This window comes from Bacillus rossius, chromosome 13, assembly GCF_032445375.1.
Source record: "Bacillus rossius redtenbacheri isolate Brsri chromosome 13, Brsri_v3, whole genome shotgun sequence".
NCBI lineage: Eukaryota > Metazoa > Arthropoda > Insecta > Phasmatodea > Bacillidae > Bacillus > Bacillus rossius.
Genome location: NC_086340.1, coordinates 22,324,589 through 22,334,124, shown reverse-complemented (window position 1 = coordinate 22,334,124; position 9,536 = coordinate 22,324,589). Strand labels below are relative to the sequence as shown.

The following is a 9,536-nucleotide window of genomic DNA, read 5'->3' as shown; positions in this document are numbered from 1 at the left end:
ATAACGACTTTTCAAGACAAGGTGGCGTTAAAGTAAAAATAACTTGCCTTCAGTATGACCTGGGTTAGGGCATGGCCTGTTTAACAATTTTGTGAATAGCTGAGTCTTAAAAAAAATATATTGCAAAAATAATAATGTACCATAATGTCTTTCGAAAAACGATAGTTTTGAGCACTGAAAACGATAATTCGTTAAAAAAGACCTGGCAGCTGGCAACACTGGAAGTATCCTATGTTGATGACGCAGACAGTGTCCAAGTTTCTGAGGTTTGGCAAAAGAAAATGAAAAAACAAAATACATATTTATTTTGGAGAAATTTCTGCTGTATGTAGCACCAAGGCAGTGGGGAAAAAAAAATTGTTTGTAATGTAGACAAATCTCTTCACTATGTAGACAGCATGCGAACATGTATAGGGTTATATGGTGGAGATGGAGTCATATTCATGGAAGAGGACTATAATAGTACTTTGTTTGGAAAGGAGTGGCTGTCAGGTGGTGGTCATTGATGCTTGTGTTGCATTACTGTTTGGCGAATCTCAAATTACACAGATTAGTACCAGCTGACTGGCTAGGCAGTTTTCTTTTGCACGGTAAGCAGCTGGAATCTGGTGCTGACACAAATTCAGTCAACCTCAGCACTGCAACAAAGTGTATTATACGTTTTAATGTCTAGGAATCAACATTGGACACTCATTGTTGCTGTCTTTGCCAACAAAATTTTTACGTACGTGGATTCACAAGGTCGTGAAGATATTGTCTTTGGGGATGAAATGTCTAGTACAGAAATCGCTTTCAAGTAATTTGCTACTTACCTGACAGAAAGAAATACATTTTCAAATGATAAAATAAGTGTCCATATTTTGGAAATATGCAGCAATATCCTTCATTCCATTCAGAGTGATGCTGGGAACTGTGGTGTATTTGTTATATTCTTTATCAAACAACTCATAATCAATGCACCCCTGACTGAATCATTTGATCCTGATTTACTTTGTCATGAACTTGTCCTGCGAATTAATAAATTTGCTGATTCAGGGAAGAAAGTTAGCCTCACGAGATATGTAAGTAATGGGGGGATAAATTATTTACACCCATGAGCAATGAAGAATGGAATTTTTAGGAACACCTCATACTATTGTGTCTATGATTTTGACGTTGTTTCCAAATTTATCGACACCTGTGGTTTTGAGATAGTTTTGCGTGGCCCCGACTACTACAGTCTATTTGAAGATTGCACTTTTCGTAGAACGTTGTGAAACAGATGAGGTATTTTACGAACAGATCGCTTTCATACCAATTTTTGCAGTTAATATTATGCTGGTAAAACCTGATGCTCTTCATTCTTTATACATCTCCAAACTTCATGACATGCATAACAAAGTTCTTTTGATAATGCCTTACAGTTTTCAAGATGTGCATTGGTGTCTGTTAGTGGCAAACTTACAGACACATGAACTTTGGCACGTGGACCCTTTGATTGGCGATGGTGATGATGCAATTTTAGATAATTTTTTGGATTCCAGAAACAAGTTCTGTATAGGAAAAATTAGCATTGATGCCTGGCAAGTTTAGAAGCTGAAAGTAAAAATACCTCTCCAAACCGACGTTAGTTGTGGCGTATTTCTAATTTTCTATGCCTCTGTCTTTCTTCAGCAAAACAATTTTCAAGATACATTCAGTTCAAGTAATTTTCGTAAAATGCTGATAACTGCATTGTTAGAGGAATCAAGTGATCTTTCGAATTTGTGTCTCTATTGTGGTAAAGAGGGTAATAGGAAACAAAACCATTGGGTTATGTGTGACATGTGTCACCGATGGATACATTTTGAGCAGTGTCTTAAAGAAAACAAATTAACAAATGATGTTTTGGTGAGTTTAATTCTATTAAAAATTTGGATAACATCATTTTAATAATATAACTTCCAGTCATTGTCTTGCATATACTATGTAAAAACTAATTTATTAAAAGCAAGTACAGGAGAGAATATATTTTATGCTTTGTTAAGAATACTAGGTATGTTTCTTATTTTAAAGGTTAAATTGAGTAAAAAAAAAAAATTCTCAATTTTCCAGCAAACATGCACAAATGGAACTCACAAAAATGAATTTATTGTTCCGTTTCCCACATTGTGCACTTAAAATAACAGTGTTATGAAAGTACCTATTTTAAACTTATATATTACGACTACATTTTTGTTACATATTAAATACCTACTTTGTTGCACAATAATTTTTTTTTTTTTTCAGAAAGGTACACCACACCTGAAACTAAAGACAGTTACAAGGAGGCTCCTTCGATTCTTGACCATCAGGAGTCGGAGGAGTGTTTCAGTTTGTACACTATCTCCCTTTCCACGTCTGTGGAAATTTTTTGAAAAGAGATGCCAAATATTGAACTTCAATATATTCCTGAAAAGGGCTGTTAAGGCCATCAATCAGCAGATATGTTATAACAGGACTCAAATGAACTGTAAGTAATACATTTACTAAATATTACATGGTATAATGTAATACATAATATATGATAACCAGGGAACCACAGTGTAATGGTGTGTATCTGAAATGCTGACCTCAAAATAATTGTGTTAGCAGAGACACTTTTTTCTTACAAATATCTAGCTTATACATGTTGAATGTACCATGAAGAAGGGGGGGGGGGGGGGGGGGGTTTAAAAACCATGGGCTAGGGGACAAAAAAATTTAATAACTAACACTATTAATCATTCAGTCCGCGCAATTTAACGTCTCACAGAGGAGGATAGCAAGTTGTTAAACCTTATTGTACGAGCGTATTCCGGACATGGAGAAATGACACACATTCACTTTTTGGATGTTTGTGACCTAGATTTGAATTTATTATTCAAGAATGATAAAATTTGTTTTAAGGGTTTTTTTTATCGAAATCTCACCTAGACAGTGGTCTGTATCGTATTTGGAAAGTCAAGTGTGCAAAATTTGTTAGCAATCACATGAACAGCATGGCAGCATGAAATACGAACAAACATTTACCTATTGTTATATAATACATTTTAAGAATTTATTTTAATACTGTGAGCAAGTTATGTACATATCATATACGTTGCTGTTACACATATGTTGTGTCTACATTGAGGATGAAGAAATTATCTCCAGTGTTTTGGGGACACATTGTAATCAATCTACTAACCATTCCTTATGTCAGTACTGATTGAATGATTTTTATCCTCGTACAGGTCATAAACCAGTTGAGTTGGTGGACCTGTTCTCGGAGTTCTCTCGCAACAATGAACCAAAGTGGGATATGTTTGAAAGGTAGCAAGTGGTATAAACACAGTCTAAGCTACGGCTACACAGAGCGCTATGCTCGCTACGTTCGCTATGTTCGCTACGCGAAGAAAATATAGCCAGCTGCATCTCAGGTGTGACTGGCAACACCAAGCTGTGTTCGCTAACTTATGTTCTCAGCTATTTTTCTAATTGTCGCTGACTTTACGCATGCACAGATAATCAAAAACATTTATTTCGGCGTGAAATTGTGCTGTACTTCTGGATTTACTTTAAATTGGTTTTATGTCGACGCAAAGGTTAATTGAAGAAGGGCGAAAATATCCATGTTTATGGAATAAATCAATAGAAGAATATGAAAAGCAGAATATGCGGGATAGTGCCCGGGATTTGATTTGAAGGGTGGTTAATATACCAGATAAGTGAAAAAAACAATTTTCTTTTTACTCAGTTAACGTTCAAATTTATCTTGCACAAATATAAAATTGCAAATGCTGTCTACAAATGATTGTTTTACATTGTATTTATATTTATTCACACTTTAAATAAATTTTAAAAACTTAATGTCGAAATCATTACTCGAATCTCATGGCATGCATCTCTCCGACATTGCGAACTAGACTGGTCTGTCTGGCCACCTGGTATAGCAAACATAGCATACACAGCGAGCATAGAGCTCTGTGTGGCCGAAGCTTTAGCATTTTAAGAATTAAAATGGAATTTTTGATTACCAAATTTATCTTGCAACTTTATCCAGTGCAATTAGTTCGTTGCCTTGAATGACTTATCAATAAAATGTGATAACTTTTGAAAGACAGTTTTTAAAAAAAATTGTTTGTTTTGTGCGTGTGTAACATTTTGAAAGTAGCAATTTAAAATTTTATGTCTATTTTTCTGACCATCCTTATTATATTTTTACTAAACATAAAATAGCACAAGTCTAAATGGAAATAGCAATTATACAATGATTGAAAATAATTACAGAGAACTTTAAAAAATGTGCATTAACAGTGAAGTAAATATAATTATATAGACTCCTTTAAATTCTAGCTTTAATGTCAGGCAAATTAATTTGGAAAAAAAAAAAAAAAGATATTTAAGAAATTATTTATGTTCAACTTACTTTTTTTAAATATTATTTCCAGGGAAGGTCTCCACTTGAACAAGAAAGGCCTGAGGCATCTCAGTTACATTTTGAGGCAGCATTCAATGGCGAGGTATTAATTTCTGTAGTAGGTTGCTATTTTATGTAAACTTTTTTACCTTCTTGCTAGAGCAAAGGTGAACAATTTGTTTATCTAAAACATTTTCTCTAATTGATTGCAGTTGCATTGTTGTTCAATAAGACACCTATCATTAGACTGCATTATCCAAAAAACTTGAAGGTGAAATATTTATGAATAAATCTCCCAAAAATATTTTTAATTTGTTCAATACGGAATTACAATAATGTAATTAATTTGTATTTCTAATGAAATATCATTTAAGATTTCTAATTGATTGAATAATGTCCATGACAAACACTTATGGTTTTTTTTTTTTTTTTTTATTCTTTTCAGATTTACATGCTGAAGAAAAACATCCTGCTGTTATGTAAATAAAAAGTGACTGGCAGCAGGAAAAGCAGTGTGCCATAATTATGAAAACTCCCGAAGTAGATTGTAGCCCCTTCTTCTATAAATCCCATTATGTTATGGTGGAACATTCCAACAACTAAGTTGTGGTTTCCATGCTACAGTACAGTGAACTCAGCAGAGTTTGGTTTTACAGTTAATGACAACTTTCAATTAGTTAATTTTTTATGTAATTTTTATAATACCAACCTCTTGTAAGTTGTACTGTGCTGGCTAACCTTCAGTGATCAATAACGTATCATATAAACTGTTTAGGTAAACTAAAGATGAATTAATTTGTTAAAATTATTTTTAGTACCTGTGTGTGTGTGAGGTGTTTGCAAGTGAAGACCATAAGCTATGTAAAATTGAAAAAATTTCTGTAATTTCCATATACATGAAAGGAAGAAGGTTTGGCAACATTGCGAAATATGGGTTTGAGGTATTTTTTTAAATGTATAAAAATCCCTACAACTCCCATAATATAATAAGTATGAAAACATAAAACTTTTGTCTGAAAATTTTTTTCTTTGGAAGAACCATTGCAGTAAGGTGTTGAAATTCATAGTCAAAAACATGAACGATAATCTGTGTTCGAAACAAAAGTATACAAAGAATTTTTTTTCCACTAGGTGCTGTTGTATATACAACTTTTGCTGGTGTTAGTAACATAAATACTTATTTTTTAACCACGTGAAGTTTTTTTTACGTAAACTTTTTATTTGGGATATTAAAAGTTCGTACTCCAGGATCAACAGCAATGATTTCAACAATTGAAACTTGATTTACTTGTTCCTGTCCCATTTAAATTAAGCTGAAATCACAATACCACGACGGGCACGACACGACAGGCCTACAAACTCAGTAGCCAATGAAATACAAGATTGCCACCGCTGCCGCCACTTTTCATCATTGGACGAAGCCCTCACACGAGGGAAGAACAAGCCATTTGAGGGGCTCTTGACTTCCCATTCTGTAATCACTAAGTTTGAGTGCTAACTCCCCCTGAGCCTCTCGTCTTTTATTGATCATTTCTGGGGTCACCAGGGCAAACCCAGCAGCTGATCTTGTAGGGGAAGAGTGTTGCCACATTTCCACCAGATACCCTTTTGTTTTACCCCCTCTCTCTGCCCACTGAAGTAGAGGGTGAGGGCAGGGGTCCCCCACTTACCCATGTTTCCTAAAACCGCCGAAATTTGGAATATTGTGGGTCTTCTGGTAATGAGAATTTATTTATGAATTTAGCCGAAATGTGTTATTTCATAAGCTCGTTAGTGATCGGGGAAAGCGACCGAGGCTCCAGGGGAGTGTTAATTCTTATAATAATTTATTATTAATAATTTAGTATTGAATTTACTTTAATTGAGAAGCTTAATTGGGCCTAAAAACGTAACGGAAGTCGGTGCTCCGTTATGATTGGTTAGAAGTGTAATTGGCTCTGGCCAATCATAGCTCAGTTTTAACTAGGTGTTAACACTTTATTTTCCTGTGCGGCTTTAATGAGAAAATACTTAGTTACGTAATTATTTGTGACTTCATTAATTTTAAATTAATGTGTTCGAAAAATACAGCGTCTTTGTATTTGTTTGCGGGAAGAAAGTGGTTGTAAAGTGTCGAAGTCTGTACTTTGCTGTTACGTCAGAATTTCCGTGGCTAAGGAAATGGTACTAGGATTTGAGGCAGATAAAAATTACGACCATTACTCGCAGCCCGTGAAAGTTGTTAGGGCCTGAACGAGCAGGAGGGGTTTTATAGAAGGTTCGGTCACTGTACTGGAAAGGAGAATGTAAGGTTTCACGTGAGCCATGAAGGCTACAAAGTTGGCGTCGCGTAGGAACTGCATGAGGTCGCGGAGATCGGAGAGTGCGGACTGGATGAGAGTGGAAGATCTTGGAAACGGACAGGTATTGGGGGAGGGGGGGGGGGGTGAGGTGCGGACGTGTCGTGTGTTTTGTTGTCGTTTCTCGTCTCCTGTGCGAATGAGAACATGAGACGAACTGGTTTTGAAGAAGAAGCGGGTGGTAGCAGTGGGTAGCTCGCTGGCGAGTACTGGGATGCACGAGGCTTTGTTTTCTCAGCGCGCGAAGACGCTTGATTTTGTCTCTCCTGGACGTGTCTCAGGTATTCGGGGTAGAGTTTAGAGTTCTCCTCGTGTATTCCCTTGCCTTTGCAGTTTGCACAGTGAGTTTTTTTTTTCCAGAGTGGGGAAGGCGGTGTGAGTGTGGGGCCCGGCGCAGTGTTTGCAGCGAGTTGCCAGGCGGCAGAAGTTCTTAGTGTGCAAAAACTGCCAGCAGTTAGTGCAATGGGCCACGTCTGTAACAGGTTTTTTGTATTGGGTGACTTCCACTTTTGGCATATTTATGACTGAAAGAGTAGTGAGTGGTGGTAGTGTGTCATTCTTTGCTGCAGTTACTGAGAAGTGGGGCAGGGGCTCCTCCCAGGTGTGGGTGGGGTCGACAGGGTCCGTGTATTTCGCCTTGAAGTGATACACGTCAAGGACGGAGTACCCCGCAGAAGATAGCTGACTGGCACGAGGCGATAAGAGGTGCTGACTTGTGCGTGGACCAAGCCTTGTGGGGGGGAGGGGGGGGGGGCCTGACTCAGCGAGCCGTACGTAGCGTTTCAAGACCGCAAGAGGCCGAGGCGTGACTGCTTGCGGTATTTTCCGCTGCCTTTTTGGTTTGCTGGGTCCATCCCTGTGTTTCCTCGTGGTGCTCCCGCTCTTTTTTCTTTCTTTCTTTCGAGTTCGTTCATGTGTTTCTGAAACTTGGCCAAGAGTTCAGGTGTAATGACTGTACGTGACAGCAGGGACGTGTCTGGGGGGGGGGGGGGGGGGGTCCGGACCCTTCCCCCCCCCCCTTCAGGGTTTTATAACAGAAAGAACCAGTGAAATAAGAATTAGAAAATTATAAGCAATACATAATTTTACACAGGGATTAATTAGAAATGATTATTGTAATCCTTATAGTGGGCTACATCAATGCATCCCTCCCTACTTTACCCCATAATAATCAAAAATATATAAAGTTTAGCTTTCTTTCTCAAGAAAAATCTTTACTTTAATTTCAATGATAAGTGATGGACTTCTTCCTGAAATGTTAGTGTGACAGATTTTTATTTAACTCAATGAAAAATATGTTAACAAAACTGGACCCCCTCCTTGATAAAACTGAACCCCCTCCCCTTTCTTTTCTAAAAATTGGACCCTCCCCTTCCTTTTCTAAAATTTGGACCCCCCCCGTCCTTCACAAAACTGGAGCTACCTTTTCACAGAACTGTACCCCCCCCCCCCCCTCCCCAAAATCCTGACTACGGCCCTGGTGACAAGATGGAATCCGGGTCAGTCAGTGGTCAGCAGTGTCCATGGTTGTGGCTTCCTGGGAGAAAGTGTGCACGACTATTAGGTCAGGCCTAGCGACCTGAAAACTGCCGCCAGTGGAGTGAGTAAGGGCTGCGCCGGGTGGTAGGGTATCTGAAGTAAACATGGCAGGAATTACCTGCTCAGTCTTTCCACAAGCCCCTTCCAGGGCCGGCCCTGAGGCCCGGCGTAGGAGAGGGGGGAATTAAAAACCTCCCTCAGGTCGGCTGCCACTCTCGTGTCCGTGAGCTAACGAGGCGAGGCCAAGCGATGCGAAGTGAAGAGGCAATGGCGGCTCCAGGAATACCTCTCGGGCAGGGCTCTCACACGCAGGAGGATGCAGTTAATAATCATGACATTGCCGTTGGGATATTCCACAAAATATATGGTCTCAAATATTGAAATTTAGTATTTTCGTACAAATTTTGATTGAAAGAAGAGTTTAGCACACTAACGAAAGTATTTAAGTTAACATTAATATTCCATACAGAGAAATAAGAAGTAAAATTTGGGCTCGGAAGGGGCTGTCGCCCCCTGCGCCCTTCCTCTGGAGCCGCGCTTGTGAAGAGGCAGGGCCGTGACGTCAGCCCGACTAAATATGCACCCTGGTAGTCCGCTGGAAGTAGATTCTATTTCTAATTTAGTCTTGTCGGGCCGTACGACAGAAAGACAAACGGAAACCTTACAAAACTAAATTTCAAAAATATTTACCTACTTGTTAGGCAATAAGTTATGATGGAAAATAATCTATTTTTCGTTTGAGAACACATTCACATAAGTGTGTTTTCATCTGTTGTCTTTATATAAACTGGTATCACGGGTATCATTGTGTTTATGCTCAATGTTACAATCGTACATTGGTTTCATTTTATTTCATTTAAGAATGGACCAGTTCAGCAAAGAACGTTTTTAATTAAAAGTTTAGGATTACCGTATTTTGTATGATATTGGGTTGAAGGACCGCCGAAATTGGCCAAAAAATGAATGAGCATGGGCTGAAATAAGTTTATTATTAATTCTTCGCATAGCTAACATCTGAAATGGAGACAGTAGCCGTGACTGGTTGGTTGGGCAACAAAGAAGGTACTGTATTTTCTTGATAAGGTCGTATCGCATAACTTCAGCCAAGCAGCTGCAACCAGTGGCGTAGCCAGGATTTGTGTATAGGGGGTGTTAAGAAGCATGCCCCCCCCGTATTAAAGCGGTGGATCCGGGGGTCCTCCCCCGGAAAATTTGGATTTTGAGGTGTAAAATAGTGCTATTTTAGCAGTTTTTGGTACTTAAATTTAAATATTGTAATG

General features: G+C 38.4%; 1 long non-coding RNA gene across 3 annotated transcripts; it reads left to right on the top strand.

The window, feature by feature from the left end:
* Nucleotides 1-224: 224 nt before the first annotated feature.
* Nucleotides 225-6,800, top strand: LOC134538359 (uncharacterized). Of its 3 annotated transcripts, none has more exons than XR_010076124.1 (5): nt 225-324; nt 2,248-2,470; nt 3,213-3,291; nt 4,410-4,481; nt 4,824-6,800. It is a non-coding gene; the product is annotated as an uncharacterized LOC134538359 (long non-coding RNA). The 3 variants fall into 3 exon arrangements; XR_010076125.1 differs by having other exon boundaries at nt 225-590; XR_010076123.1 differs by having other exon boundaries at nt 225-1,869.
* Nucleotides 6,801-9,536: the final 2,736 nt, after the last annotated feature.